This window comes from Agelaius tricolor, unplaced genomic scaffold (genome assembly GCF_023055355.1).
Source record: "Agelaius tricolor isolate 1412-34295 unplaced genomic scaffold, bAgeTri1.0.p SCAF_1, whole genome shotgun sequence".
NCBI classification, from domain to species: Eukaryota; Metazoa; Chordata; class Aves; order Passeriformes; family Icteridae; genus Agelaius; species Agelaius tricolor.
In genome coordinates, this window is record NW_027269261.1 from 27,750,474 (window position 1) to 27,778,236 (window position 27,763).

The 27,763-nt window shown below is 41.4% G+C and overlaps 1 protein-coding gene across 3 annotated transcripts in view; it reads left to right on the plus strand.

Moving 5' to 3' along the window:
- The window catches only part of SOCS5 (suppressor of cytokine signaling 5), a 57,523-nt gene that overhangs the window by 19,293 nt on the left and 10,467 nt on the right, over positions 1-27,763 (plus strand). The window contains exon 1 of one of the 3 annotated variants that reach the window (XM_071427762.1): positions 7,473-7,723. The exons of 1 other annotated variant lie outside the window; for it this stretch is intronic. The gene's annotated coding sequence lies outside the window, so the exon portion shown is untranslated. Of the gene's footprint in view, positions 1-7,472; positions 7,724-7,873; positions 8,021-27,763 lie in introns of those variants that run through there. One more of the 3 variants, XM_071427753.1, reaches the window with a different exon arrangement.

Below are 27,763 nucleotides of genomic sequence, written 5' to 3' on the forward strand. Positions count from 1 at the left end.
GTGAGGCAGGAGAGCCAGGAGCTGTCTTACCTGGCTCTATCACCAGGTAACTCACCTAAACTAAACCTATGCTCTCTTAGTGCCAATGGCGAGGTAGGTAGGCTAATAAATATCTTCTGTTCTAACCTAAGAGACAAAGATTAAAAAACTACTTTAAAAGGTTATTAGCTACTATTTAGTTAGCTGAACATGTAATAAAAGATTTTCCTCGTTTAAAAAATAAGGAATGAAATATTTTCAAAATATAGCACATTTATAACAATCTAATTCCCTTCTAGGTTTAATATTCACATTTGAAACTTTCCCAACTTCTTCAATTTATCTATTGTCTTGAATTTTGTCCCTCTTCATTTCCAACCTAGCCCGTTTCACTCCTCCTCAGACAGCCTGGGCTACCTGGGGATCACCACAGTGCTGCTGGCCTTATTGAGGTGCTTGGGAGTGTTTAGCTGCCTTCAGAAATCACATTAGTAGCTGCTAACACCAACCATTACTGATTATCATCAGATTTTTATGAAAGTAAAATAGCTAAATCCTAAATCCTATTTTGCTGATGTTCAGTGCTTTGAAAACACAGAAGTTGTTCAAAACTTCTTTGCTGAAAGTGCGGAAATCTCCAAGTGGAATGAAGCCACCAACCAGAATGTCTCCCAAACTACCCTGTGGTAGACACTGCCTCAGAAGAATACAGCCTGCACAGATATTCTTGGGGACTGTGCAGCTGCTTTGATTTATACTCAAATTATGCTGACAATCAAGTGACCTGGAGAACAAAGAGATTTTTTAGAGCTATTTTGTAGGTTGTTCGGTAAAAAACCTTGGTTGGTGTAACACAGCCCTGTTGATGCTGGTGTCAGGTGTCACACACAATTTTGCTTCACCTCTCTCCAACTAATGGCGATTTCTGCAGATTAAAATTGCTCTTACAAGTGCTGAAAACCAGTCTTCCATGTTGAATCACGGAAGGCATGGCCTGCCAATCCTGCAGTACAGTGGACAGTCAGAGGGACAAAGCACTGAAAATACAAGCCTGGCATGCATCTGGGTAGTGTTAATTAGGCTTCAACCCAACCTCCTCCTACTGTTGCTGTAGCCTGAAAAATTGTGCAAATGCATTGCTGCTGAAGAAAGGAAGGAGAACGAAACAAGTGCAGAGAACAGAACCACCAGCTCACATTAGTATTCTGCCCCGGTGAAATAAACCAGATCCTTCAGACTAAACAGGCACAAACCAAGGTCTCCTCGGGAATGCAGCTGCTTGAATAGGAATGGCTGTAATCTCAGCTGTACCACAAATCCCCTTTGAGAAAAGGAACTTTGGGACTCTCTAAATTTTTAATTGTTCCTCATTTTCTGTGAAATAGCACTGTGCCTCAAGCACTCTAATAACATTCCTGGCTTGCTCTGCTGTAACAATCTGTAAAAACTCATCCAGTCAGATGATTTGGAGTTTAATATCAAATTGCTTTGGAGAACATTCATGGTTGGAAGTGCATAATAATATGTTTTATTATTGCTGTAAAAAAAAAAAAAAAGAAAAGCTAGAAGAGAAGTGGTTTGCTTTCATCCACTGGGGAGCTCTGCTTTGTTATTACATTCTGTGCAATGATAATTAATGATTCCACAACCAGCACTAAAAAAAAAAATGTTCCCTGGCTAAAATTTTCAAAAGTAACTAATGGTTTGAGGTTTCTTTGCTTTTATGTATTCGGTTTGAAATACCTTGAAGATGGACCTGGTTTTCAGAAAATGCTAAGCACTGATTTTCTGCAAATGGTCGAGCTCCCTCTCAAAACCTTCAGACCCTGTCATTTTAAGACCATGGTAGATACTCTTTACTGGTGACAAAAGTATGCCAATTCATGAATTAGTAACAAAGCACCAGATTAGATCACAAATAAATCCATTTCAAAGGAAAGGAAAATATTTTAAAATTATACCTTTCTTGCACCTGCAAGAACAGACTTCTAAACTCTTGGGATGATTGGAAGTTACTTAATGAACAAACAAACAAGCAAAAGAGGGTAGGCTAGGGACCGGTTCTAGCAGTTGCTTTGTATTACTCAGTAAAAGAAAGATGAAGAATGCATACTACAGTCTTGGGTGGTGCTTGGACATGTCAGAGAACTTTTGAGTGTCACTGCATGTGTTGTGCCTGCCTGAAGCTGTCCTGGAGCCTGGCTGTCCTTTTTCTGGCAGGAGGAGTCACTATTAACACCTATGCAAAGTGGGGAACCTGCAACCAAATCAGAAAGTTGATGTTTCAGCTTTGATGTCGATGCTTATTCAAAGTACAGAACAATGGAGAAAGGAGCATCATAGATGTTCTTATTTCATCCACCCAAATGACTCAGCTTCCAAAAAAATCAGAAAGGCTTCTAGGTCTTTTCCCCAGCTCAGCTGCAGTGGAGGAGGCAGAGGAAAGCAAAGGACTGGAAAGCAAGTAACCAGCCCCTTCTGAGCTCTTCCTCCACCACAGTGATTACACTGGGGTATCCATATTTCATGCCCCTCTATTTCTAGTCATGTTCAGTCAGCCCAGATTAAAAAACTTGGATTTATATTGTCCAGCTTAGTCCAGTCACTTTACTGGCCTTGCCTTTTCTTTGAAGGGCAGTCCCGGGCATGGGCAGGTGTGCTGGATGTTCAAATCAACATTTCAAAAATCTATTTTTCTTCTGATACCTGAGGTTCTTGCATTCTTAAGTGCAACCTTGCCTTCTATTTATTTAGGCAAGATAGAACTTCTGGTCCTGTAAAATTAACATGAGTCTGCTTGTGAACAAACAGATCACCAAGCTGTGACTGATTTTACATGTAAGCAAAGCTGCCAGAGGCCAGTGAGGGCAAAGCACTTGGTAGGTGAAGGTGCCCAGCAGGCTGGCCTGCTGATGAGGGTTCCTCCATTCTTAATCCTGAAGCTGTGCCATGTTGGGATTATTTTAGATTAGACACCAGACAAGACCCTGCATTTGCTCTACCTTTCCCAGGATTGTCCACTTTTGCTTTGCAGAAATCTCTGTCTCTATTGCAAGTCCCTCTTGCCAAATCTTGTGGTTTATCTAGTACATGCTCATCAGCCTTTTGCTTCAAGGTATCCTTTGCTGACAGGATTTATCCACAGACACCAAGATTTCCTCAGCAGGATAATGAAAGTGCTTATTGTTTTACTCCTCCTCTCTTTCCTTGCTATTATATCAGGTTTTCCATCACTAATTAGTCTTCTCTACCTGGCTGAAGGAGAGAGTAATATTCATCTCACTTTGAATGGAAAAAGACTGGAAGTAAGGAGGCAGCATCAAGTACTCACACTGATGATGACTGCCCTGATTCCCATGGGCAATCCTCTGGCTTGGTGTGTCACCATGGCCTAGAAAAAGTACACTAGCACAGGAAATTCCTACCACTGTAGCTGCACCTCAGTTCCACAGACACACACAGATTTCTGGGCACAGATGGTGGGTCTGCAGAGAAGGCTGCTTGCCACATCAGCCAGAATTGAAAAGTGCTCTTTTGCCTTGCTGATCTCCAATTCAGTTTTACAAGCCCTGACACTGAGGTTTGGTATGTGCCTGTTAGGAGTGAGGGGAGAACACGTACGTTGACTACTTCATCAAATTTATTAAGTTCCATCTGGAATGAAAAAGTTTTATTTAAGATCATCATAAGATCTATGCGTGCATTTGCTTTCTCAGAATTGCTCTAGGCTGAAGAGAGGATAAACTCTGGACAAGGAAGTGGGAGAGAGTGCTTGGGGCCAGAGCTGCAGAGGTTGCCAGGGTCAGACAATTTGCAACACAGAAGCCAGAATCAGCCAGGGACACACGGAGCAGCAACAATCCAGCAGATTTGGGCTAAGGAAACATGGTTAATGTGGCAGCTCGGGGCTGGTGGAGCAAGCACGGTGGCCCATAGCACAGCAAGTGGGCAGTGTCACCCAGGAGTGGCAGACTGAGGGCACTGTGCACAGCATGCCCCGCAGCGCTGCATTGTTGGCAGCACACACCCCGGGCTGGCGGCGTGCCTGGGAAATAAACACTGAAAGATGAAAGCAAGCCAATGTGGGAGGTAGCAGCCAGCTCAGTTTCCAGCCTCTGATCACCTTCTTCCAAGTGGTGTTTCCTCACAGCATCCCCTTGTCCTCCTACAATGCACAGATCATTGCCCTCCATCAGGAAAATTAATTGCCTCACGAAAGAGGGGGTTGCCGAGAAATTTCCCCAGGGAATTGCTTTTCATTCAAGCGTGTGTGCACACCCTGAGAAAGGAGGTGATCTGATTTCTTCCAATAGGCTCATTGCAGCCTCATAGTTTGGAGAGCAGAGTCCATGGCTTTCTCATATCCTTCCTAGTCTTACTGACAGATCTCTTCAGATGCCCCACACAGTAGTACAGAACAGCCACAGCAAGTTCCATCATGTTTTGAGGGCTCAGAGCTGGTGTCTTGCATCAATGATCCCTCACAAAATCAAAGTATGTCCTACAGCTGTGTGGGTCAGGGCATGATAACCACCAGCTGCACAGTCTCCATCCTGCTGAGCTCTGCCCACAGCCTAGCTCTGCTAGGCTGTATTAGGAATGGTATTAGGAATTTTTCTTCTTGTTTATAGCATGTAGTAGCCTATTTCCTTTCTTTTCCTCCATCCTATCATCAGATCTTTAAAATGAAACAAAGCAGTTGATTATTTCTCTCCAGCCAGTTGTAAGTTCTTTGCCCTAGTAGCAGGCCAGAATGGCAGGTGTTTTCATTAGATGAAAACTGTTCGCTGACCCTTAATCCTGACAAAAATGGTAACATCAAGAGGACACGCTCTAGAAATATAAAGAGATGTAGCAAATCTGAGGGTTTATGTTACTAAAACTTTATACTTCTGATAAAGTTTAAGTATCTACCATAAAAATTTTTACTGCATACTGGTAATGAAAATGCTACCATTTGCTACAGAATTAATTAAAAAGTGAAACAGCCTATAAGTAGAGGTTAAAACTGACTTATAGAACTTTTACACAAGTGGAGTCAGTGTTGGATAACTGCAGAAAAGACTGTTGTGGTTTAACCCCTGGCTTCATCCTCTTTATATCTTCCCTTCAGGTATTTATACACCTGAGTAAGATCCTCTTCTAAGCCTTCTCTTCTCCAGCCAGAATAGCCCCATCTCCTCCAGCCCCTGTTCACAGGAGAGATGCTCCAATCCCCTAATACCTTAGCAACCCTCTGTTGAACTCTCTCCAGCAGCTTTGTATCTCCCTTGTACTGGGGAGCTTTGCAGGTTCAGCCTCACCAGTGCTGAGGGGAGGAGCAGAATCAACTCCCTCAACCTGCTGGCAACATGCAGCCCTGGATACTGTTATCCTTCTCTGCATCAAGGGCGTGTTGCTGGCTCGTGTTCACCTTGGTGCCCGCCAGGACCTTCCCACAAAGCTGCTGGGACAGCCCCCTGTCCCTGCTCCCCAGAGGCAGGACTTGCACATTTCCCCATGTTGAACTGTTAACCAGATCCTGGCTATGCTGGCTCTATATTTATTTTGCCTGTAGTTGCTATGTGTTAGCACATTCTTTCTTGCACTGTTTACGTAGGGCTGCCAAGTGGCAATTTAGCTGCATTTGTGCAGGGTGCACATGAATCCTTCATGACTGCTACCCTGCTCTAGAAATGTAAATGCACACACTGGCCTCATCAGTATCATTTTGAATGCAACTAGCATCAATTATATATGTTTCATTATATTTTTCATTCTCTTCCAAGGTGCAGAATTGCTTATACAGTGTATTATTTAATCTTTGGGGGTTTTTGCTGGTAATGTATATGCTAGGCTGTGTTCTGTATGCTGAAGTATTTTAAGTTGTCTCTTCTTCAAGCCAGTCCAGGGTGGTTACCTCAGATTCTGCTCACAGGGCAAGTGCTGCACCTTCCCCTGGAGCACTTGGTGGCTTCCACTGAACTTGTTTTAGTTTGTTGAGATTTTCCTTGCATTTTGCGACCTCAAACTGGACGCACTACTCCACAAGTAGCTGAGCAGAAACAAATAATCACTTTCTGCGGTGTACGGGCTATGCTTCCAGTGGTATGACCTGGGATGCTCTTGGCCTGACACTGCTGGCTCATGGCCAACGTGTTGTCCAACAAGACCCCACATCCTTTCCTGCAAAGCTGCCCCACAGCCCACCCTGTACTGTTGCAGAGGCCTGTTCCTTCCCAAGTGCAGGACCTGTCAAATTTCCTTGTGTTCGTCCTTGCTGAGTTTCACAGGCTTCCTGTCAGGTCATTCCCCAACCAGACTAGATCCATTTAAATGGCAGCTCTGTCCTTCAGCACTCACTGTTCCTGTTTTAGCACCACCTGCAAGCTTGTTCAGCACACAGGCTGTACCCTCCCCAAAAGCCTCTGAGAAAGATGCCGAGAGAACCAGCTCCTGCCATTCTCTGCTTGCTGCTGCCTCCCAGTAGAGTAAACCCTGGACCCTTCCCTCCGAGCCTGACATCGCTGCATTCTTCCTCATATGAATGCCCACCTTCTGCACTGTAGTGTTCCAGTGTGTCTGCCAGACACAGGAAAATATGATATGTTCTGTTACTTGGAATAGCAGCCGTCTTTTTGCGCTGGTGCAGCAGACAGCGATTCCTTTGCCGACATGATTGGATGTTCCTTCACCTGCACTTAGGCCAAGCCATGGATTTGCTCTCCATTACACGAAGAAAGGGAGATGAAACTGCTTTGAATGGGGTATTACTCCCAACAATACTGTAAAAACGCCAATCACTTGGTTTTTTAAAATTTTAAGAGTTTAATAGTAATAAAATGGTATAAAAATAGTAATACAATTAGAGTAATAATAATTTGGACAATTTGAGTTAGGACAATATGAGACAATAGAAACAAAGAGTTACAGATGTCCGGGTACCTTTTTCTGGGCAGCACAAGCCCGAAAAGGGACCCTCGTTAACAAAAGGATTAACCCTTAAAAGCAATAGCCTGCTGCATAATCATACATCTCATACATGATGCATAAATTCCATTCAAATACAGGATTCTGTCTGGTCATCGTCAACTTCTTCCTTTGAATCCTAACAGCGCCTTCGAGGCGGGAAAAAGTTCGTTTCTTCTGATAAGAGGGCATTAAATTCTATTTAGGTGTCCTGCGGCTGCTATCTCGCTGCAAGTCCTTTCTTTAAAAAAAGTATCCTACACAGCATAGTTTCTATTTTAACATTTTGTTATAACCTAAAACTATATTTAACACACTACTTAAGAGAATTAATACAGCATTACTTTCTAACACAACACATATAATATTCATTTTAATATTTGCGAAAAGCCAATCCTAAAATACGCATTTTTCACAATACCGACGCGTTTCCAAGGGCCTCTACGCGTAAGCTTTTGCCGCTTCCTGCAGCATGCAAGGAGCCGCCTGCCGCCTGCAGGCGCAGTGCCGGGGCGGTCCCTGCCTGCGCAGCATCCGGCGCCTCAGGAGCCGTGCTGTGAGAAGCCAGCTTCCCCCCGCCGTTCCCGTTCCGCCCCTGACGCCGGCTGTCGCGGGGAATTCCGGCTCCCGGCGGGGCGGGGGCTCCGCTTGGCCGCCCCTTCCCCGCTGCCCGCCCCCGCACATGGCTCCGCCCGGACCCAAGATGGCCGCCGGCCGGCCAGCCCATTCCCGGCGCGGGCATCGCGCCCGACTCCAAGATGGTGGTCAATGGAGGCCACCGGAGACAGCCTAGCGGGTCAGTGCGAGCGCCGTGCCCCGGTTGGCTGGGCGACGCCCCGCCCCCGCCAACCCGCCGCTCCCATTGGCGCCGCGGGGGGCCAGGCCGGCTCTCATTGGCCGGCGAGGTGTCGCTCCCGGTGTCTCCGCTGTGGGGCCCGGGGAACTATTTTACATTGGGCGGAGGGAGGGAGGGGGCTCGGTCCGGTCGCTCCGGGAGCGGCACCGGCGGCGGGCCCGGGCCGGGGATGCTACGGGCGCTGCCCCCGCCGGGACGGCGCTGAGGCGCCGCTGCCCCCGCCGGGACGGCGCAGCGGTAGGTGCTGCCTCCGGTCGGGGCGCGGGCGCGGCGGGCGGGCGGGACCTGCCTGCGCCGCTCGCCCCCCGGCGGCCGCGGCCCCGCTGCCGCTCGCCGAGGCCGCGGCTCCGTGCGGGAGGGAGGCGGGAGCTGCCGCCCTGTCCTGGCCCGAGGGGGCCGGAGGAAGGGACGGCGAGGACTCGGCTGTAGCCGCGGCCGGGAGAAGGGCGCCTGGGGCGGGGGAGGCGCGGAGCGGAGCGGTGCGGGGGGGGCGGCTCCGTTCGGTGCCGGCCGCCCCGCTGAGGGCTCGAGCGGAGCCTCGCGAGCGGGCATCGAGCCTGCCCCGGCCGGACGGCGCTGCCCGGGGTCGGCACCGGGGCGATCGTGGGGCCGGTGCGGGAGCGGCTGGGTGCTCGGCGCTCTCCTGTGCCCGAGTTTGCACGCACGGCTTGTCCGTATGGAAATCTCCTGGCAGAATGACCACTAAAGGGACCTCAGGGCGTCCAGCCTCCCGTTAACCCCTTCTGCGGAGCGGCGTGCGTTAGGCATCGGGCCGGGTTCCCTCGTGAGCGCTCATAAAAGTTTGCAAGTGGTCCTTATAAGCATCTGAATCGAAGTTGTGAATGATTTCTTGGAATTGTAGGAACAGTAAATCGAGTTATTTCTGCTGTTGTTAACTTTGTACTTCAATACTTGCACTGAATCACAGGAGCTTAATCCCATGAAATACATTTCTGTCTCTGAATATTTTTTTCATCAGGGGTGTGTATCATCTGGTGATGTGGTCTTATGAACCCAGCATGTACAATAGTCTATTTCCATTCCCTGAATATTTACAGAATCCTCCCCTCTTTTGTTTTTTCCCTCTCCTATAAAGCTTGTTGAAGTTTCCTGCGCTGTTTCTGATTGTAAGCGATACATTTTGTGCTGTTCATCATGTGGCACCATATCCCATTCTGTGAGGTGTGATCTCTGGCCATACCACACCAAACCAAAGATGCTTTTTCAGTGGAGCTAATTCCAGTATTGTTTGGTAATGTTACATCCATAGAAGTTTTGAAGTGTGATCTATGCACCTCAAGACCTTGTGTCATGCAGGTTTGTGCCATGAGAAGCTTGTGCTTAAGATCTCATGCAGCTCTCAGCCTGAGCATAACCCCTGTTACCTTGAATATCCTCAGCTGATGAGTTTGCTGCAGTGAGACATTTGAAAGGAGGCAAGTTTCCAAGTTAGCAACCTCCTACTTCATTCAGTTGTCAGTCTGTAAACCAAGATACTCAAATGGACCTCATATCGCAGCAATAGCCTTAGCAATAGAGTTTCTGTCAGAACTGATTCAATTCTTTACATTTTTGTACATGACTAAGTATGGCAGAGTGAATTATTGTCAGTCCAAAGCAAACTATAGAAAGAGAGAAAATAAACCAATTTTGTGACCTGGTGGACTGAGTGGATGAAATCTGTTCTGATTTTCCAGTTGGTCTAAATGCCCTGCTTCTACTCTGGTTTTCAGGATGCATTAGCAATCCAAATCAGGCGGTGAATTCAGACATTTGGGTAGCAGTAGCTTGACATGACTTCATGTGTATGAGAGCATTGGAAAAATGGCTGAGTTAGTCCTTGTAGGAATATCTAGAATTTCTCTTCTGTTGCTCTTTTAATGATGGCAGGTACATCTAAGAAAGAGGGAGCAAATGCAATGGATTAGAAATCAACTGTGTTCAAGAAGAAAGGGGTTTTTTTTTAATCTTCTTTGAAACATGTGAAACCTGTCACTCTGCAGCAAGGTTCTAGAGAGATGACTATTCTTCAAATTAGATGTTTCCATGAAGGACATATAAGCAAAGATGGTATAACAAGTGTTTTTGGGGCTCATTGATTATGCTTAGAGGTGGATTTTAGTCTAATCAAACAACAGTGATGGCTTTTATTAATAGTTGTAAGGCACCTCATCCTATGATAGCTTCCTGCAAAATAGCTAAATTTTTGATAGATACTTCATAGATTCAGATCACTCCATGTAACTTCCATACAGTAATTTTGCCTAGTCCTAAAATTTAGTTAAACTGGTGATATTTTATTTATTGTTGCAAATAGTGAAAGCAAATGTAAATACCTTTTTGTTTACTAAATTGTACATTTTTGACTTCGTAGGTGAAAAAACTTCTGATGCAAAGGCTTCATCGTAAACTCCTACAATACTGATTTTTATTCCAAAGTATTGGAATAGGTTGGCTAGTTAAGTAATTCCTGAATAATTGTCTACTTTAGGCTGATTTCCTTGCCTTGTTTTCCCAAGAGCTGTGCTTCCTAGTTTCAACCTTAGGGGGAAATGAGCACTTGGTTTTACCTTGTGGTGTTTGTGCCTAGAGGCTTCCGGGAGGTACAAGGTTTGGTTGTGTTGAGCAACATGCAGTGCCTCCCCTCCATCTGATCATGGCCTGCATTGTACTGAGTAGCCCTCTGTCTTCCAAAGATATCCACCTAGTTTAAAAAAACACATTTTGATTTATGGGGTTTGAGGTCTGAAGGATGATCAGCTTTTCTGATATGCTGACCTAGGCATTAGTTTGAAACAAGCATGCAATTGCTCCATTAAATAAGAAGTGCCCTGGAGTGATATGTATTTGTGTGGTTTGGTTGTTGGACAGCTTATTTTAATCTTTGAGCTATATCTAGTTAAAATGTTGTATTTAAAATTTAGTAAATGTATGCTATACCTTCTGGAGCCCTTATACTTTGTCAGCTTGATAAATTAACTTTGACACACTGAATATTTTTCACCAGCTAACGTAGCTGTTAGTTAAGTTAAATAAAGGAGAAGAGCCCACATGCTCTTTCCATGCATACAGCTGGACATTTCTGTTAAATTTTTCAACAAAAAAGAAATTTTGATTGGGTCTTAAAGCTTCATGAATACACTAATTGGTGAATCATCTGATGTGCAGTTTAGTTTCAGGAAATATGAAATGGCTCACTAACTTTGTAGTTACAAGATTATGCAGACCTTCTGAAAATCTCAGTAAGAAAATGTGTGCAGTGGTGGTGGTTGATATTTTTGGCTGTGAGAGAGGTTGGCTAAAACTCAATGCAGATATGCATAGTCTGCACTAGTTTATATGGTAGGCACTCACTTGAAGAATTATCTGGAAGGAAGAAGGAATAATTTTACAGGTTTATCTGCTCTTGGGACCTTATCAAGATTTTGCTGAAGAAGTTTGCAGTCAGGAACCTCTTCTAGCTCTGTAACAGGTCCCGAACATAGTTGCTTTTCACCCTGTGTTTTTATAGTGCCGTGGTTGTTGAATTCTTCAGCCTTAATGTTGGACAGCTGCAAAACATTTAAAGCCTATCTATGGAAGATTGGGATAAGAAGGAGGGGGAGATGGAGGCTGGCCCAGATCAGTAATACTTCTTGAGGACTCTGAAGTATTTTCTTTATGTAGCCGAATACGGAGTGTTCAGGGCTAGCTGGAGACTACTTGATTATGTACTGCATTATCAACTGAAGCATTTAAACCAGAACTCCTTTCTTGTGAAAGTTTGAATCTTTACAGTAATTGAAGAGTCAAAGAAGTCAGGAATTTGGTTTTCTTTTTGTTGCAGCAGAATAATAGCAATTTCAGTGCCGTACATAACTATTCTATATAAACTCAAGGTTTTTACAAGAAATAATTTTACTGCTGTTGTGGGTGCATGGAGCATTCCTTAAGATACTATTGTAATGCAATACATATTGCAATACCTATGGTGAGCACCAGTTTGTTAGAGGCAGAAACTTTTACAGTGTTTGTAAGTGCTTCAGTGATTTTGGACTGAAGCACATTTACAGAGGTGAAATTTGAGGTATTGCTTAAAAATTGGAGTAGGAGCAATCAAAAATAATTTTTCTGCAATACTAAATCTGATACTTTTTTTTCCTCCTCAGCAGAATGAATTCCAGTAGTAATTCAATGGTCAGCCTGGCTCCCAAATAAAATAACTTGGGCCTCATTGCTCAAGACTCAAATGTCAGTCATAGGATTAAGAATTGTAATTCTGGGATAAAAAATGTCTGAGCCTTACTACCTAATATTCCCATTAGGCTAGTAGAGACTCAAGGACTGCAGTTGAATGAATTAGGCTTGATCAAAACTGATGAAAATTGATCAAGATAATCTCTTAGACTTTTTGGCCTCTAATAACAAAAATTTAGCTTGCAGTGGTGCTTATGCCAGTTTGACTTAATTTTATTCATGAAACTTGCCTAGCTAAGGGTGAACATGTTTAATGGGGTAGACCCTGTTTCTTGGAAAGAACTTAAACAGGAAACTTCCATCTCCAAGATGTCTCCAACTTCTGATACTTGGGATTTCATCTGCTTAGGTACATCTGTTTTTATATCAAACTACATACTTTGCCTTTGTACCCTGGGGTTTTGGTTTTGCAGCAAGACATGTGCAGCACTGTTTGATTTACTGGCTGATTTACTTGTGGAAAAAGTACCTGTTAATGAATTTTGGTTTGGGGGAGCTTTTATACTTGGGATCTGTGAAGGAGGTATTTTAATCATTCCACTAGTGCACTAACTCATAAATTTCATCAAAATAATTTTTTTTTAATTTAAAATTTTCTCAATAAGTTAAAATTTCTATTGAGTTGTGTCTTGCAGTGTTTTTGACTTGGTAGCTATGATTTCTCATTTGTTGGTCTTACTCGTGGCTTGGAAGAGGAAAGTAACAATGTATTTTTAAGCTGTCTAAGTGTTGTGGTGGTAAAATTATTAACAGTTAAAATTGAGAGGTCTGGCTAAGGGGTTATCTTTACTCCAAGAACATTCCTTTCAACCAAAAGCTAACAGTCTGATTGTTTCCAACTTTGCATCTCAGATAGGATAATACCAGGCCATCCCTGTAGGCTCCACCACGAGCCATCTCCGTGTTGTCACATTATTTACTGCCAGAGTCCTCATTAGATTTGTGGCTGTTTAGCAGCAGGCCTGAGGAGTCCATCCCTCCCAGGGGAGGATACCTGGCTTTGTTAACATTGATGTGATTGCTTTTCCTTGCCTTTCTCTGAAACAATGTATGGTTTGGGGGTCTGCAGCCGCTGGGCAGAGAACCAGGAAAGATGCTCTCAATGTTCTCTCACTGTGATCATGGTTAATAAAGCTTCTGTTTGACCTGTCTTAAATTGCACTTGTGTTCTTACCCACTTGGAGTCCTCAGATTCTCTGACACAGTTTCTCCATTTTTCTTCAACCAGTTCATTTTATCCACACTGTTCTAATTTCTTTTTTCCTCTGGGTTAGTTGGTAGTGGGTTAAGGGAGACCAACTCTGGGATGTGTGAGAGGGCGTGGGGGCACAGAGGGGTGATGGTGTTATGTTGTCCCTTCAGACTGCAATGACTTGTTCTCTTTTAAGTCTCATCCAGCCACACTCTTAAGGTAAGAAAAGTCTCTTTTCAGTGAGTGAAGTTCCTGCTGCCAGTATCTCACTGGGTATTTTGGCAGGTTCTTGCCAGCAGTTTAACTCATTTGGACATTTGACATGATCTAAAATTTTGGCAACAAACCTGATCTTTGATTTTTGCTTTAATTTTATTGTTCATAGTACATTGAGACCTTAATGCAGGTTGTCACAGTGATGGTAGATTGGAATATTAATCATATTTAAAGTTTCAGTACAAACCAGCTTTATCATCAAATATGTGTGTGGTTTATCCACCAAATAAATTCCTCATATTTATTGCTCTTAAGATTTGGTAAACTTTACTTATTGGAAGCAAGAGCTTTGACAACAGGAGCTCTGGTTCTTACAGATGTAAAACAGATTATGTGTCGTAATTTAGATTTAAATTATGAGATTGAAAGTATTGATTGTATAGTATATCTTGGAGAATTGAAAAGTACTATTTCTGGGTTTAAAACCACCGAACTGCAGAGTACTGACTCTGGGAAAGGATATGAGGACTGTGTTAAAAAACAGTTCACCTGTTCTTGTATTCTCTACTGAGCAGCATGTATTGGCCAGACAGGATTTTTATTAGGTGTACCCTGTGATGGTCAGGGCTATTCTTATGTTACATCCCATTACTGTATTTCAGGAGTATGTTGTCTGCCTGTTAGTATTTGCTGACATGATTAGCATATAGCCTGGTTTGGCAATTAACAAATTCTGTCCCATCTGGATTATGACATTGTAATTGTTGGTTTCTTTCCATAAGTTCTTTCCATAGTTCTCTTTAGTTGAGACTGTTTGAAATGATCTTTTTCAGAAAATCTGGCTTTATACTTATGCTAAGTGTCAAAGTTGTAGAAATACTGATTTTTTTTTTTACTCCTATTCAGTTAGTCTATATGAGAAAGAAAATCCATTTCTTGTTCTTTATGAGAAAGATAACTTAGCAATTAGTCTTCCAATATGACAATTCCAAATTAAATTCTCTTAGGTCTTCTGTGGTTCTTTCATGTCTCAGTTAAATTATTTCCAAATTCAGTTAATCTACACAGTAGTCTATGTTATAGAGGTATTTTTATTGAATTGTATTCTAGCAAAAGTTATTTTAATAAACACACAGACTCTTTCAGATTGACCTGATGATGTTCTGTTTCCCTTTACTGGAACTAAAAAGATAAAATCTGGGAATCAGTCAGGAGTTCTAATTTTTACAATGCTCAAATAGTTGTGCTGTGAGAAGTGACAAAGCTGTTTTGCTTCAAGAGTGTGTGTTGCCCAGTATCAGTTCTCATGTGCAGATGATATGGTTTTGTTTTCTCAAATTCCTTGGGCTCTGAAGCATTTGCTAGAGGATTTAGCATTTTTGTTGGTAGAATTGTTAGTCCCCATGAGCATACAACATGGCTTTGTTCTCTCAAACTCCTTTAGGAGTGAAGTCTCTGTTAAAGGAATTTCAGTGGTTTTGTCAGAATGATTGTGACTAACATTCAAAACTGTCAAGTAATTGCACACATTATAGCTCAGAGTTGCTTATGTGGGGAACTGATGACCACTGTATTGAACAAATTTTCTATTTTGATATTTGTCCAACAGTTGTGAACAAAATAAATGAGGTTTGGTGCCTTAAGGTCCAGACACAGACCAGCAGAGCAACTGGTGTCTGAAATAGTAGTAGGCATCTTGTATCTTAGATCAAAGTTTGGACTTAGATTCAGTATGGCACTAGATTTGGAAAAACGTTGTGTTCTGTAGTTCTGTATAATTCAGGAAAAACTGACTTTTTGTTGATTGAACTTACACTTCCTTTCAGGTCAGAACCCCATTTCTTAAGCAGCTTGAAAGTTTGAAATGTCCTTGCTTTGAGTGTTGTTTGGTTTGTCCCTTCCCCACATTTAATGATCACTGTTGTAGTTTTTGGTGACTGATGTTTAGCTTTTTTCACAACTAGTTTTGATCAGAATTTTAAAAATGGAAAAAAATAGCAGCATACCATTGCTTATCTCTTTGACAGTACCCATATTTAAATACATATGGAAATCCCTGTTGCTAGTGTGCTCTATAGGAACTTTACAGCCCTTTTTCAGCAATAGCTTATGTGGGTAGAAAATATTCTCCTGGAGTATCATAAATGACAATAGATAGCAGTAACTGCGAATCTTCAGCTTATTTTGGGAATGGTTTTTAAGGTAGAAATTATTTGGGTTTTAGTCCTGGAAATTCTTGCTTATAGGCTCAAAAATTATCACATTATGAAATCACTTTTTTTTTTCTGCTATGCAAATAATTCAGTAGAAGCAAAAACTTCAGAATGTCTACATAGCCCATGAATTCTATATTTCTAAGCATTAGTCAAATATGAAATGTTCATCCATTTTGCACCATGATAAGCCAATTGTCTCAATGCTAGTGAAGTTAATGTGGCATACTAGTAGCATATCTGTGCATGTGATCCTTGTACTTGCTTTACAGCCTGCAGTAAGTGAAAAGAATCTTGATTTGACAGTTTCATTGACAGTGGCATGTGTAATTCCACACAAGTTTCCTAATGGGGCACCTGCAGTGGTGTTTTCTGTTTTCCTGAGAAATACAGAGACACCACGATTTTTGGTTTGACTTTGTTCATAATTGCAGAGAGCAATAAGTAAAACAAACCCAGAAACTGTAGAGAAAAGAGAAAAATGTTATGTAAGGAGATAAAATGCCATACAGTTACAGTTTATGATTTGTTCTTCGCTATGAAATTTCATAAAGTCCTATTTCTCCTTTTTAATAATAATGCTTTTTTTGGACAGAAGTTTGATACTGCAAAGATGAGCAAAGCAGAAGTTTTACTCTTTTTTGTTATGTAGTACAAATGTAGAAGGAGAATGTTCAGGGTCTATTCTCAGTTTTCCCCTATAAACTCACCACTTGTATCTCATTTTCTGGGTTCTCACAAATGCAGGGCTTGGTTTCTTCTTTAACTTGTAGACTTGCTTTTCCTTTGTACTATTAAGTTTTAGCTGAAATGCCAGAAAATCTACTTTGCAATTTAATTTTGGCTGACTTCAAGAGGGTCAGTAATTACAGTAACTGTTTCCAGCACGTTGAGTTTTTCCAGAAGTCTTTTTATGAAGAATGTGACTGTGGATTAATTGAATGTAAAAATGAGTCAAAAACTTTTTTCTGCCAAAGGCAAATATAGGAATAGGTGCTAGTAAGGTTTTCAAAACTCTGTTACCTAGGTAATTTGTAGATGTAGTGTGAGCTGTTGCCCAAGGAAGTATAAACGGATTTAATTTAGTGAGAAAGTTACTGGAGTACAGCTTACCTGTAAAATAGACAGCAATTCTCTGCAAGTGTTTTAGTTTTCACTCCTACAAGCAAATTGATGTTGAGATATTTTTAAAACCTGCTGCTGCCAGGCTTCTTGTCAACAGTAAGGTCATCATCTCTAAAGCATGGTACCCTGTCTTTTTTCAAGTTATTCTGAATTCAGAGGGGACAGTAAGTTAGCAGTTGTTGATTTAAGAATATGCTGACATCATGGATGACATACCTAAGAGAACTTCTCTTCTGCCTTGCTTGTTTATGTGCCTTCCTGCAGTCTGGAGGGGCTGAAGAGGCAGCAGTGGTGCTCTGAGGCAGCGGGATGACGTACTTTAGTCATTCAATAGCGTGTGAGAGTGCTCAGCTGATGCCTCTCTTCTGAAGGATGTTTAGTTCTGTGGTTTCATTAATCACTGTAAGTTTTCCTTATGCCCAGGATGCACTTTTCTTTTATAAAAACATCATAGTCTTGCTATAAGGAATGATCCAAAGGGAAGCATTTTGCAAACATAGAGGAGTTTGTTGTTAGCATGGGAAAATAGTCTTGGTCTTTGCTGTTGGAAATCCTTGTGATTTGTATATAAGAATTGTGGTGTTACAGATACAGCTACATATGAAAACATTCTGCTCTTTGATTTGGGACAGTGATGAAAGAAAGCCAAATCTTGAATAGAACGTCAGTGTACAGAGGTAACTCTCTATTACGAAATCTCACTAGTGGGCTTACCAGTATAGCACTGTTTGCAAGTCCTTTAAATATAGCTGAATCCAGTACTCCTAATCTTTGTTTCCCACTCATTTAGCTTTGCATGTTATTTTGTCTTTTTACTAAATTTTGCAGTTGAACTGTGTATTTAGCTCTAAAGGGAAGTGATGCCTCTACGCAGGAGCTGAGCCTGGGGCTCAAATAAATATGTGTAGAAGGTTGCTACTCAAAAGGCTTTGCACAAGCAGACCTGTCCTGCGTGTGCAGGAGTCAAATAGCTGGGGGTGAACTGTGTACTCATGCACTCTGCTTGTTGTGGGAGTAGACAGAAAGACAGACTTGAGCCTCTTTGGTGAGGAGCAGCAGCAAAGGAACGTACCATGAAGTGAGGGAAGTGGAGTTCTGTGCCATCCTTGCCAAGCTGAAGCTGGCAGTGTGTTGGCAGTAGCACAGCCACAGGTGCTGTGGTGCCAAATCCCTGGGCTGTAACACAGTGCCAGCCTGGTAAAAGAATTATTTCTGCTTTTGCATTTTTCTCCCTTCTCATCAGGTAGGAAGGACCATGGAAATCTGTTGTGGGAATACGTTAAGTCCTTGCATCCAGAGGCGGGCAACAAAGCTGGTGCAAGGCCTGGAAGCAATGTCCTGTGAGGAGCAGCCAAGGGCTTTGGGCTTGTCTGGTTTGGAGAAAAGGAGGCTGAGCATGACCTCATTGTTCTCTACAGCTCCCTGAGGAAGGGAAGTGGAGAGGGAGGTGCTGAGCTTTTCTGCCTGGCATCCAAAGATGGGATGTGTGGGAATGGTTCAAAGCTGCTCCAGGGCAGGTTCAGACTGAGCACTGGGAAGCATTTATTCAGACACTGGAACAGGCACCCTAGGGAGGTGGTCAATGCCCCAAGCCTGTCAGTGTTTCAGAGGTGCTTGGACATTGCCCTAAAACGTGCTTTAACTTGGTCAGCCCAGAATTGGTCTGGCAGTTGGAGCAGGTGATTATTGTAGGTCCCTCTCAACTGAAATACTCTATTGTATAGAACAACAAGCTAAAAAAAATCCCCAACAACGACAAAAAAGAGTAATTAAAAAAGGTAACTTTGTACCAAATGTAGCTGTATTCAAAGGTATTGCAATAATTTTAGGCTGGGTGCAGGTAGTGCTGCTGTGGTGATACTTCAAATAGCTTACAATTGCCCATAGTGGGAGTTGAACAACAATGACTGGGTGTAAAGAGTTTATGGCCATGGCTCTTTCTAATATGTGATTGGAATTTAAATAGAATGTCCAGGGCTGCTTGTAAGAGAGTCAGAAGAGTGAAGGAAAAATACTCTCCTTGTGTATTTTCTTACAGTTGAGGTGGAGTTTTTCTCCTCTTTTAGACTCTTTGAGGGGTCTTATCTTGTCCTTATGGACTTTAGCTCCTGTTTGCTGTAGGCCTAAAAGTCCTCTACTGTCAGTAGTAACTTAAGAGAATATTGTCTTTGTATATGCCCATGTTGCTTCACTTGTTTGCTCTCTTAGGATAGAGCATGACATTGTTTGGGATCAAGGCTGTGAAGTCTTCCAGTTGAGTCTGTCTCTGAGGCTTGCAAAGGTCACTCTGATTTACCGGCAGATTTTTTCAGGAAAAAATAAGATAGTATAGAGTGTTAATGTTACCTGATCACAATGAGTAAACAAGCAATTGGAATTTAAAGAAAGGAAGAGAGTATTATATTTTATTTGTGTTTGCTGGCTCCATCCTGTGCTGTCATTTCACTGAACGTGACATTAGTCATCACACAGATAACTCTTAGAGTGTCCAGCTGTTCACCCAGCAGTTTGAAAAGTCAGAATGCACAATTTGAATGGTTTGATTTTGTATCATTGACAAAGCATCCTGTTTTGTTATGCAGCTGTAAACTTCTGTAACAAAGAGCATTGCTGGTTAAGTGAAAGTGGGAATTCACACAAGTCATTGTTCCCAGTGGTGTTCTTCCTTCATCTGTTTCTTCCAAAGATAATAGGAAGTGTTGGAAAAATTTTAAGAGATGGTATGTTCAATCATTTATAACTTTCCTGATCTCTGATCTCCTGGACTGAAATACTTTAAGACTTTTCTTTGCCTTGAGTTTAATTTTGTTTAAAGCTTTTTGCCAAAATTCTTCATCTGTTTTCAGAAACAGAACTAGAATAATTGTGCCTTTTTTTAATGTCAGTCTCTACTTTGAAATATTGTAGTGCACCTCTGAACTGGAACATTTACGTGAAATTTGTCTGTGGGCAGCCTCTGGCTGAGCAGTATTGTTTTAATTTTACATGAAAATCTGTAAAAATTGAGCCAGTTCTCTTCTTGAAAATTTCTGATCTGGACATGGCAGTTTTCTGTTTTGTTTTGGTTTTTGTGGGGTACCCTGGAGACTCTCTGCATTCTGTATGCTCAGCAGGGTTTTTCTTTCAAGTACATTTCTGGGCTGCAGAGCATGGGAGCCAGAATTGTCCCAAGTTAATTGATTGAGGGGGGTCCTATGGCACAAAGCCAGCTGGGAAATCTCTGAGACAGCCCTGACATGTGTCAGCTCCAGAATCATGCACTTGTTCCTCCTCCTTTCTTGTCCCATTGGCTCTGCAGTACCTCCAGACTCCTGCCAACACTGGTATTTTGACTGTGACTTTTTGTTAAGACTCAAGAGAAGCTGAGGTCTCCATACTGGGCTAAAGTTTGGCTTCTTCTGTATCTGAATGCCTTTGTTACTTCTGAGCCATGATGAGGATGTCACTCATCACACCATGTAGCTGTGGTTGTAGGGGGGTGCTCAGTCACTGCCCACACAGGGTTTATGCATTTGGTCAGGACTGAGTGCTGTGACAGCCAAAAAAACTCAATATGATTCTTCAGAGACCTTCACAGATAAAATCTCAAAAGACTACTGGGCTAATGAACCTAAAGGTATTTTTCTTCAGGAGTTCCAAACTGGACCAAGTTTATCTGAACTTTTGTAAAGATAGCAGAAGATACTCCACACAAATCTGAACTTCCTGCATTTATAAAATGAAGTGGTGGCTTTTTAAAGGCAACCAAAATGTAACTTATTTTGACATTTTTCCGACAACTTAGACTTTAAATAACTATTTTAGGTAGCTACCTAGCCTGTGAAATTCTGACCAGACCAGAAACCTACAGAAAGTGAATGTGTCTGATGATGGGAAGCATTAGATAATAGTAATAAATAAATCATTTTTTAAAAAGGAAAAAGAGAAAAAAATATTTTCAAAATCATGTCCCATTGGGTAAAGACTTTGGGGCCACCAAGTAGACTGACTTTCTTTGCTCTTTTGAAGGTGACTAGTTTAAACTTTAAGAAAGATAGCCTTGCCTGTTGATACAGCACAGCTGAAAGTTTCTTTTTTCAAATGCCTTTCCCCTGTAGCAAAATCTGTGTCAATTATGTAGACTCTTGGAGCTGTGTGAGAGAGCTTCCCCTGAGTTTCTTTGCTGTGCTTCCTCTGAACCAGCAGCAGAGCCCACTGTGGCAGTGTAAACTTCTTGGGAAGTTGGTACCTGCTGGATCAAGTGCTTCTTTTCCATGTTCATTCATTATAGGAGCAAACAGATTTTGCTGCAAGAATGTTCCAGTCTGGCTGCTGATCAGAATTCTTATGAAAATAAATAATTTTTCTTCAAATCATGACAGATTTTAAGTTACCTACAAGTTAATTTTGTATGTCTGTGTGCCACTGGTGCCAGTACAATCAGAATGTTGTAGTCTTGTATACAGTCAAACATTAGGCAGTGTTCTGGGGTTTTCCCTCCCCCCACCTAACTGGCAGACTCCTGCCAATCTGTAGCAGAAGAGTTTGAGATCTCTGAACTTGCACAACTGGTTTTAGTTATTTGAACCCTACAACTTTACATATTTGAAGGGTGCTCAAGCTGTGACTGTTCATAAGTATTTTAAGAAAATGTCTTAATTTTCATCTAGTTTTGAATGTAGAATTTGGAGTTCTCATTCTTGTGATCACTATGCTGCATGTTTTCCTTCAGGAATTCCTGGCCCCTGGGTGAAAGTAGTTAGATGTGGAAATTGCCATGTATCATAATGACTTTTTAAAAATTTACTTTTTACATCAAGAATCAAAGTATTTTTCATCATGGAGGATACTTAAGGATCACAACTTTCTGAACTCATTTATTGAACAGGTTGTTCCTGTGCTCTTAAAATGTTCCTGTGCTTTATAAAAAACACCAGAAAATGTCTGGTCTTTCAAGTAGCAGTTGAACCATCTTCTTGAAAAAAATAAAGGTGAATATTTCTTATATTTCAAATTAATAGTTTCCCCTGTTAACAGTGTTACAGTTCCTGATCTTCTGAAGGGTACAGTGTTTTTCTAGATGAGTGTTAGTCTTGAATCTGAATTTTAGTTTTTGCTTTACAATTAAGACTTTGATTTAATCTGTCATTTAATAAAACATGTTTCAGGTTATAAGGAGAATGTGGGTTAACATTAAGGAGTAGGTTTCACAGAAATGGCTAAACCAGCATTAATGGCTCACTGCTGCTGGTAGACATGGTTCTTTTCCCTTCCTCTCTTTGCATAAGACTGGAAATTCTCCTACCTCCATGCTATCATTTGTCTCTTCTGGCTTTTTTTTCCTCATTGAAGTGCTGTTTGTCTGTCTGGTGCTTCCATCAATTAGCTTATGGTGAAAATGGAGGTCAGATGAATGTTGGAACTGATGCAAGGGGATGGGAGGGAAGGAAGAATATCCCTTTTAATAGGAGCAAAGCAGTGGTAGATTAATTATCATGGACTATCACCCGTAGGGTGCCCTTTCTATTGCTAAATTCTGTTCATGAGAAACAACCTAGAAAGAACTGTACTCTTCAATAGCTGCCCTCTGACAAGTTTATCACTCAGTAATCATTGATTTAGGTTTGCTCAATTTTCTGTGGTGCTGCAGACTCTTCCTGCATGAAATGCAGCATGAAATTAAGCCATTACAGAATCCCAGAATAGGTAAGGTTAGAAGGAAGGGTCTGCAGCGGATGATCTGGTCCAACCTCCCTGCTCAAGCAGGGTAAGCCATTCATGTGACTGAGTCTCTGCTTTCACAGGGCCAAAGAGCATTACTGGTTTTATTAGTCCCATGCAGCTGGCAATGGTGTTGTAAAGATTCATTTTTCTAGTCTGTTCCTTTGCTGCAGCTTCTTGGAGTTCCTGCAGCCTGTAAGTTGTGTTCATCCATGTCAGATAGGAGCCCTTGGATACCAAGCAGCTTTCCAATACTGAATGAGCTGGTGTGTAGGTATTCAAGAGGGACCACAGGTTAGTGAGTTGTCTTTTTAGGTAGGCCATTTGCCTGTTGGTTAATAGGAATGCCTGTTAGCTAACCAGTGGATTAGTGATTCATGGCTAGTGTCTTGCTGCAACAATCCTTTAGTGATAACTGGAGTCAGCTTTTGGATTGGATAGGTGATTTCAAAAGACAAAGCATTTCTATATTTCGAGAAGAATTTAGGAGCTAACCAAATACATATATTTTTCTAAGAAAATTCTCATCCTGTGGAGGCTCACTTATGTAACATGCACAGGTGCTTCTTTGCTAGAATAAGCATTTCATTAAAATAGTTTTTATTTAACTGATTGCTTTATGTAAAATGAAGAAGATGTAGCCACATATTATCTATCTTGCTGTCCTATTTCATCCTCCTGTGCAATGGAGTCTAGCACCTTGAAGATAAGATAGTAGTGTAATAATCTAGTTAGCACCTCAGTTGTAATGGATTGAGGCAACTGATGCTCTTAAGAGGAAACACCTGATTTTCTTATCAGTGCTTGTTCAGTCTCTGTAATGCATGTCCTGTGCAGGTAGTCATAGTCTTACATTTCTGACTGTCTGAAGGGTTAGATATTATTACTTGAAGCTTTTATGGTACGTCTTGATCCTATGTTTTGAATCATGGGCATTCCTGTTTTTGCATGGCACAAGGAAAGTGTGGTGTGGGTGGGTTTATGGGGTTTTTATTTTTGTTTGTTTGTCTTGGCTTGGTTTTGGGGTGGGGTTCTTTGGTTAGGTGTTTATATTTGTTTTTGTTTGTTTTTAAAAAAAACCACTGAGTCATGAAGCTCATGAGGGGAGACCAAGAGAGCCTCTAGATTACTCATTAGTAGTCTTTGAACACAAATGGAGAGCAGGTGTTGCAAAGGGCTGGACCCTTTGCTGTCAGGCAGAGAAACATTTTTTTGTTATTGCTAGAGCAGTAACTAAACACAGTAACTTTCAATCTCATTACACTGAGGTGTTTTCTTTTTAGCTATTGCCTCTGGATCATTGTATTGGTACTGTTTAGTATCATGAGCAGTTAAAGGAATGTTGTAATAGTTCATATAGTGTCCCAGGTAAGAGCACACTCTGGCTCTTTGGGTGAGTTTGTTCTACTGCTAACAGTGGGTTGACTATCAAGCTGTTCCACTGTAATCTTTTGTTCTCCCAAGCACCATCAATTGGCATTAATGCTTATTGATTGAAGTGTTTTTCAAACTGAGACTATGTACAAGTACACTTCCAAATTTCCAGTTTTAAGATGTGGAAACTTAGTGCTGCTCTACATTGTTAGAATTCTTGACTAGCAAGTTAAAATGCCTAAAATGTGAAACTTGGCCAAGACATAATCAATGTATTTGCTGAGCAATTTGATTTGAAGAAATTTCATTCTGACATTTTAATGTTTGTACTTACACTATCTTGCACACAAAAATTTCCCATGTATCTTGATATTATACATATTTTACATATATCAATTTTTGTGTATATTTATATATAACTAGATGCTTGTTGGTTCAGTTGTACAAACTCAGCTAAACTAACTAAAGGATTTTTTTTTTTTGTCCCTTACCCCTAAGAAAGATCTTTCTACCTCGGGGGCTAAACCTGCAAGGCTAATTCTTTACGTTTTTTTTTTACTTGAGTTTTAATATGAAAAAAACAAGGGCAGAATTTCAGAAAGCTTCACATTCACTGAAATCATGATTCTTAGCAGAGGTCAAAATATTTTTAAAGTCTTTTAACTTTTCTGGACATCCCACTTAAAATTCCTCATACATCCTACTTCTAGCTGCTTTCCAGAATGTTGGGGATTTTTTAAACCTTTTTTTTTTTACTTTTTTTAAAGATGCATTTTAATTTGCTATGTTCATAAGTTGTCATTGCCCATGCTCTATGTGTTCAATGTACAGAACATGCAGAACAGCCTTAGTTTAGATCTTCTGGCAATTTAGTCCATAATTTTAAAGTTATGGTAACACCTTTAAGCAAATTTTTGGTGGCATTAGAAAACCATGTCAGTTCCATGTCAGAAATGTCAGTTCCACTGCAGTTTAGTGCTAGTGTTGATGTTGCAGCTGGCTGTGCTGCAGCAGGACCCTGCACTCCAAGGCTTGGTGAGTGCTCACTGGCAGAACTTGCAGGTACAGAACCACAAAGCACAGGTTTCCTTCAGCTGGGAAGTTGAAATGTTTCTGATAGCTCTAGCTGGGTATAGTCTAGGATAAAGCTGCCTGTGGATTAAAGTGAAAACATGAAACAGGCTAGACCTACTGGCAGCCTTCCAGCTGCTTCTCCTTCTTCTTTGCAGGGTTTATGTTCTTTTACCTTCCCCAGGCCCAGCCTGGGGAACCAGGTGCTTGCTGCCAATTAGTCTTGTCAAGAGAGCCCAGAGCTTCTCTTGACAAGCCTGACTGCTGACAGCAGCTGTGGGCTAGTCTTAGGCAAGATTATTTTAACTCCTTGCTTGCCAAATGCTTTGCAGATTAAATCCCCTGGTCTCATTCTGCAGTTATTCAGTTTTCTATTTTATTAAAGTATATTCTGTACAGAAACTGATCTAAGATTTACAGTGGTGCTGTAGTGATAGCAGTTACTTGCCAAACTTCTGGCATGACAGAATGTGAGTTGGGAGTTAAGTCATTATGAAGGGCACTTTATAAGTTTATGTTATTAGAACTGTCCATCTCAGGCCACCTTCTGCTTGATGGAAGCATAGCTGTAGCTGGGTAGCAGCTTGGGCTGTTACTCTTCTCAGCTGTTATGGTTTTAGAAACTTTTGAACTTTTGGGTCCATTTCACTTAAATTTGAGAGAAGACTGCTTTATTTTATTTTTCCTGCAAATTGCATGAATGGCAATAATGCTTTTCCCTATGTGGTCACCATTCTAGGTACATTGCTAGAGAAAGACAAGTAAAACTTTGGTTTTATCAGTTGATAAGAGGTGGCAGGTTTGTGAGTTTGTGTTGGAGAATATGATCTTTTGCTTGGTCAGGTTGAAAGGACACATGGGAAGTGGCTGGATGCATGAGAAAAGCTCTGTGTCCAGGAGGTGCCTGTAAGCTGATGGGGGGCACAGGTACAGTGGTGAGGTAGAGGCATTAGACAGGCTGTTGAGCTTTTGAAGAATGTAGTGAGAAGAAATAGGACTGTTAAACCAGTATAAATTGACCCCAGAACAGAAGGATTGTGTTTGGAAAGTAGGCCATTTGCAATTGAATGAAATGCTCTGTTTACAAAATATATTGAATTGGATGTTTTTACTGAGCTTGTCAAAGATGTGGGATGTGATTTGACTCATCTTTTCAACTTTGCTTCCAATTTCTTTTGCTTTTAGTGAGGCACAGCTATTAAGGTATGCTTTTTTTTAACTCAGAACTTCCAAGAATTACATACAAATAACCATTAAATCACTCTTTTTATCAATTTGATACCTATTTATATTTTAGAAGTTTGTAGAGGAGGATATGCTTCATTAGTGTTCTTAGAAGTGGAAACAAATTCTTCTCTACTAGGGGAGAGCTCCATCACTTTTCTTGGAGTACTTACTGCTTTTGCAGAAGCCATCAAGAGGGCTGCTGTACTTAACTTGAACACTGACTGGAACCATTTATTCTATCCACATGAATTTTAACAAAGGATAGTGGCAGCTTCTGTGTGAGAAGAATTAAATGTAGCAGTATGGGAACCATTACTGCACTAAATCACCTAGAGTTCCCTTTCATGGCAGGTTCTTTACCTTGCTAACTTAATGCTCATTGGTTTTGGTGGTTTTTTGAAATGCTAAGGTGAAATTGACTTGCCTGTTTAGGGTGTATGGAGGTAGTTTTAAGGAAACTGCTTTCATCTAATGTTGCTTGTGTGGATTTACATGTTACAATGAGTGGCTGCCATCAGGATACTGCCTAAATGATTTGAAGGTTTCCTGACTTGGAATTGATGTGTGCCATTGTCTTGAATTTGCAGTTTCTAGCATAGAAATCTAACACTATGTGGAGTTCTTGGTAAATCTCTGTAGTGTTATTTCTGTTTTAATATCTGAAACTCATGTTTGCTCTGATTCTTACATGATGAGAATTACCAGCTTTGCTCATGATGGTTATTACCTACTTGACTTGTGTAAGTGGAGGGAAGGAAGTATTTAAAAAGCAGTTGTCTCTAGTTTTGATTCAGTGCCATAACTTTCTCTTCATCTATTGATGGCTTGTCTGCTTCAGGGATTTCAGATTTTCTGAACAGCAAAGAAATGGATAGCAACTGTACAGTACTTTTCAATCCAGGGTGAACACACATAGTCCCAAAATTGTCCTTTTGGAAACCCAAAGCCTAGTAAGGGGCTTAGAAGAATGTTCCCACTGTTGAAAGTCTTGGAGCGGTATTTTTGGACTGAAGTTACCAATGTGTAGCTGCTTGGGAAGAAACTGGCAGAACATCAGCTGTCCAAGCTAAGACTGATTTTTGCTCACTGCAAATCTGCACCAAGGAAGAGGAGGAGGAGTTTGCTTCTTACTCCAGGTTGGAGCAATGGAAAATATCATTGTTGATTTTGACTTGACAGTCTGCCAGCTTAAGTCCTTGAAACTTTCAGCTTTCTTTGTGTTTTAGCAGAATGCATCAAGCCAACTCAGCATTTTATTTTTGAAGTTAAGGTTTTCAGTGGCTGAACTTTCAATGCAAGTGTTCAAAGCAGCATCTTAAATAGAGTCCTAATCTCTTTCTTTCAGCCAGAGGCCCACAGTTGAGAATGGAGATTTCTCTTCGAAGTAGCCATCTAAGAACATAATAACTTCAGCAGAACTAACCAGTGCTGCTGTGGAAGGAAGCAGTCTTGCCCTGGCTGCTGCTTCCTCCCTCCTCATCTGCTCCTCCCATGTGTTAACTTGAATGTTTGTACAGAAGTCATAAACCAGATGGAGTAAATGATTGAGACTTTTTCTGCGAATTCGTTTTAGTCTGGATCAGTTCCTTGAGCTGGTTGACTGAGCAGCCATATGGTGTACAGACC